At 44.5% G+C, this 5,198-nt stretch overlaps 1 long non-coding RNA gene across 1 annotated transcript; it reads right to left on the bottom strand.

The window, feature by feature from the left end:
* Window positions 1-662: 662 nt before the first annotated feature.
* On the bottom strand, window positions 663-4,932 carry LOC119149215. Its single transcript, XR_005104617.1, has 4 exons — window positions 4,039-4,932; window positions 1,916-2,101; window positions 913-992; window positions 663-759 (listed from the first exon to the last, which is right to left on the bottom strand). It is a non-coding gene; the product is annotated as an uncharacterized LOC119149215 (long non-coding RNA).
* Between the last annotated feature and the right edge of the window lie 266 nt (window positions 4,933-5,198).

Raw genomic sequence — 5,198 nt, 5'->3', positions numbered from 1 at the left:
ATCTTGTCAAATGTCCTAGTCCCTAGCTCTAGCATCCTCACCTCCACCCCAAAGAAAGAATGGGAAAGGGTGGTGAGGATTCTTGGCTGGGAGTTCAGCCTAAAGCTTTACCTCTCATCCTTGGATTCTGTGCTGAAGGTAGATGTCCCTTTGAAAATGATCCTTTCAGCTTATCAAACGCTGTATTGTTTGGCTAACACAAGACATTTTTTAAAAAATTAGCCAGCAGTGTACTGCTTGATATATTTTTGGTATCTTTCACCACAGCCTTAGCTCCGCTATAGCTTCATGCAGAAATGCTTTGGAAAGAACACACAAAACCACACTTTACTGTAACATGCAGCTGAAGAGCAAAAGAAACAATGAAGAAAAGACGGGAAGATGCAAAGATAAGGGAAACTGTGCAGGAGGAAGACAGAAGGCAAAACCCCCTGCATCAACTAAATTAGATGTAGTCAGAGTCAAAGATACAACTTTTGGAATCTCAGGATGTTAAACTCAGGTATCTTCAGGCAAGTTACAGGAGATCTATTCTCATGGTTCCCTAAGGTCTAACAAGTCCCACTTGTATAATTCATACCTTCTGCCACGTGCACTGATTTTATGCCCTTAAATGCAACTCTGATCAGGGTGAACTATTGGAAGGACAGAAGGGTGTCTCACCAGTGTAATTTGAAAGGTAGTTCCCTCAAATTCAGCGGAATTATATCAGTGTGATCAGTTCCTTGGTGTGCACGAGAGGAAGGATGAACACACCAACTGCAGGGAGGAAAAGAAGAGCCAAGTACTCACAAAAAGCTTATGGGGAGGAGAGCTGCCACTTGGCATGTTTTGATAATTCACTACTTAGAGTAATTGTCCCACTTTTATAAGTAACCAAACAATAGTTCACATAAAGAAAAGCAGACTTACCTTGAAAACTTCAGGAATATCAGATGATCAAAGAAAAGTCAAGGATGCACAGAAACCGAAACATTCCTCAGGGCAAGCTCCTAGGGAGAGAGAAACAAGGTAGACTTCATTAATAAGACAATTCCTGCTCCTTGTCAGGGAGTGATGCTTCAGTACTTCCTCTTCTGGACGCTCATTTTTACGGTTTGCTGAGAGTTTTTTGCTCTGTGTGTCTGTGAGACATAACAGGATGGTTCTGAGGATGGCCAAACCATGCATGTATACACAATGTTATGTTGTGCATACACCACTGTGGAAACACTCAGCACATGTCCAGTAGATCTGGCACCAGAGTCACTGTGCCTCTGCTGGGACCTCCATGGGCCCACACCTCAGGACAGTCCTGTGGCCATTGCTCACTATAAGCCTGGGAAATGTGGATCTTATGACCATTTGTGTCCATTTGTTTAAGATGCTGCATCTAAATTTGGACCAGCAGGATGCATGGTTACTGATATCCCTGATACCTTTTCTGCAGAAATCGCTTCCTGATGGTTTAGGGTGGTTGTAACAGAAGTAGTAAGATAAATCTATGTGTGAAAACCGATGGAGAAAGCAAGTTATTTTTATGAATGTCAACAATATCTCAGTTTTCCTGTTGGCTGTTTTCCTGCCAGGCTGTACAGAAGAACGTTAGAGGGAAGCAAATAGGAAGAAAACAGTGACAATGTACCAATACAGTTTCTAATATCACAGAGCAGTTGAAGTAGTATACCAGGAATATCTAACCACATACCTTCAGGCAGGTGAGTGTTAATTTCTCTGGAGTCCAGGGAGAATAAGCAAGACACTGAACTGCTGAAAACCACAGCTAGACAAAGAGGAATGGCTGAACAGCAGTGTTGGGATGAGTCAGGAAAAGCCACCCTTTAAGAGAGAGTTGATGTTGGCACTTAACCTTGAACGGGTGTGTTTGTGCTCAATGGAAACTGTTGAAACAACCATGTTTTCTGGTAAGACTTACATACAAATGCTCTTTCTTTCCTTCATCTCATTTTTCTTTTTCTGATTTCCTTTGGTTGAAGAAACATCTTTTCTTTCAACAAAGATATTCTTGAGCCCCCTGGATCAGCTGCTGGCCTGAAGTGTGTTGGGTCAGTGAGGTGCAGAGCAGGGGCTGCTGGCTTCTCCATTCACGTGATGTCCTTCCCTGGGGAAGACCATGTGGAGGGAAAAAAAAAATCCTTGGTTGTCATTGACATGAGATGACTTAGTGTACCAGCTGCCTCACAAGCCTGTGCTTCCTCCCCTCGGCAGCAGTACACAAGTGAACTCATTATTCCCAGATAAGAAAAGCATAACACACTCCATTAAAAAAAAAAAAAAATCAAAACAAGCACACAAAAAAAACTCAAACAAAAAAAGAAAAGGGGGGGGGGGGGGGAAACCCCAACAAACAGGTAAACCTGAGAACGGTACTGTCACCTGACCCTACTGTTTCTCCCCCGGGTGTGCTGCATAGCTCCTAGGCGACCGCTCCTGGCTGCTGCCTGACCCTGCCAGACTGATGGCAGGGATGAGGGTATTAGTTTGCAAAAACAGAGCGATCCCACTCTGCGCAGAGATAGCACAATCTTCCCTTACGGCAGACCCAAGCGTATTAATCAAGCAAATGGCACCAGGAGGCAGAACCTCAAGGTTATCTCTTCCGCTGTCTGCATGGGCTGTAAACTACTCAGCTCCTGCTCACACTTTAGGACAACTTGGCAGTGGGGCACGGCAATGGTGTGCTCTCCACAGCTCTGGCCGGAGATGTGCTGGGGAGGGAAAGGCTCTCCACTGCCTAGGAAGCTTGAGGGGGAGTCAGGGACAGCCCTGATCAATTGGAGGTCTTGTGTCCTGGAGAGCCTCTACCGCTTGCATCTGGGTCCAGGACAGACCCTTTATGCCTCGAGGATCAAAACCGGCTCATTTCACCAAATCACCTCTAAGATCTTGAATGTTTCAGACTCATCAATGCCATCCACTGAGCTAAAACTTCCCCATCTACTCCTACTAGCAGCTTCCACCTTTCCAAGACTAGGTAGCCCTTTGCTGTCAGAGCATGCCCGATCACTCTGCATGACTGTCTTTTGTCCTGCTAGTCATTGCCAGCCCCTGCTGTTATCAATAGTGATTCCATGTTCATTTAGGTTATAGATTAAATTATTACATGAACAGATTAAGCAGCTTCCAGCATCACCCTAATCTCCATGAGCCTCTCATGGACCCCTCACTGGCTCTTTGAGGTCTGTCAGTTGGCCTCCTCTCGGTGCTGTTCACACAAGCTGTATTGATATTCCAGTGTTCATTTTTAGACGCAAAATGCAGCGCACTACTGACTCATATGCCCAACACAATTTCAAGTACATTATCACTATGCAATTACCTTTGTCAGCCAAATATATAGTCTTATCAAAGCACAAAAATCAGGTTTGTTTGACAAGTTTGCTTATAGTTACCATAAAACTGTCAGTGGCATTAAGTGTATTCTTTCCTTTAGTTCTTTCTTGATTGAATCCCATAAAAGCTTTCCTTTATTTTCCCTGCAAGTGAGCTAAGCTTAGCCAGCCTGCAACTACCGGGCTCATTATTTGGGGCAAAATTAATACTAGCCTTTTGCTCTGCTCTGTGCCTTTATTGTGTCCTGACCCCACCTTTCTCTGACTTTCTCTGCCCTGACCTCCCTCACAGAGTAGCATGTCCTCTTTTGCTCCTCAAGAGGCTTAGGCGAAGGGATTGAGGCTTCTTCCTCTGCCTTGCAGAGCACCGCAGAGCTACTGCATGTACGAAAGTCTGGGTTCTGGGAGGGCAGAGGGCAAGAGAGAGGGCTGTGGGGATCTGCGTGTGCACAGTACCACCTCAGGACCTCTGTAATATGTTAGTCTGTCCCACAGAGACAGCCCCTGGTCACAAGAGAGACCAGACTGCCTGAGAAATGCTGGACAAGTGAGGAGGGCAGAGCTGGAGAGTTCTCCTGCCCCTGCTTACACTTGTCCTAACCTTTGTCCAAAAGGTTTAATAGTACTGTCACGATTGATGATACCATAATAACATCCTTTTGGCTGCTATCAGCAGCAAGGTTCAAATGATATCATTTCTCCTTACCTGCAGGTCTACACCAAAGTCTGCTGGCGTCTTTTCATTAGCATCAATTAGCATCAGATCAGTTTATAATTTCCCTGAAGGTATAAAAGATGCGTCACACTCATTCTCTTCCTTTTTGGGTTGCTCATCATGATCAGAGGGTCTCCTCTGCAGGAGAGCAGTAGCAGTTGCATTTGCTTCTCAGAGGAGTCACAGGGCTTTTTTCCACTCACCAGGCCCCTTTCATGCAGAGTGCAGTTTTGGAGCCAGTGGTGAGGCTCCTTCCCACCAAGCCAGATCCTGTGATTGTAGGATTCCCCAGAGAATTAAAATGGATTTTCCCCACAAGTCCTTAAAGAAATCAGTGTTTACTCACCAGGAAACAGATTCAAGATCATACGGTTGTCCTGCCATAGGTATGGGTATCCTATCCTATAAGCCTGCATAAAGAGCATATGCCAGGCCACGGAGAGCACAGGAGAAACACACGGTGCATGGTACAGAGGGTAGATGCAGTAGCATCAGTTTCATTATTGTATTCGGCAATGTACTTCAAGTGCCTTTGCTGAGGAGGCCTATTAATAAATGGAGGCGGAGGCTGTAATAAACTAAAGAACAACTGCTTCACAGTTCAGAGAGTAAATACAGTGCCCTGGGCAAGCGAGCAAGCAAGCAAGCAAGATGACTCAGAGAGCTCAGACCAGATCAGTTAGGACCATTGATAACTCTACTTATTGCAAAGAGGAAAATCAGGATGATGGGAGAAAATAAAGAAAAGAAGGAAGAAGAAAACTAAGAGAGAAAGCGGCCACAGAAAGTTGAGCTTTATGGTAAGTGTGTGCATTGCCGTGTGACCCCATCTGCCTACAGTTATAGGGCAAGGAGGCACGTACCCTATTATAAAACTCTTTAAAAATCCAGATCCTTTCTCTATAACTTCTGCTGTAGTAAAGTAAGGTCATAAATGACAAATCTGGTTCAGGAAAAATTTCTCAAACTTTTCATTAAACATAAGGAGTAATAAAACACTATGAAAGGAACCCAAGCATTGTTCCTGTTGTAAACTGCAGGCAGTTTACTTCTCAGAGATTGCTTATCAGTTATTCTTTTTCTGCAAAGCAGATCATAGGCTCCTTGAGCATCTGCATATAGCTCAAAACCTTGGAGTATTTCTTGGTGAA

Source organism: Falco rusticolus, chromosome 5 (genome assembly GCF_015220075.1).
Source record: "Falco rusticolus isolate bFalRus1 chromosome 5, bFalRus1.pri, whole genome shotgun sequence".
Taxonomy (NCBI): Eukaryota; Metazoa; Chordata; class Aves; order Falconiformes; family Falconidae; genus Falco; species Falco rusticolus.
This window is presented reverse-complemented; position numbering and strand designations above follow the sequence as displayed.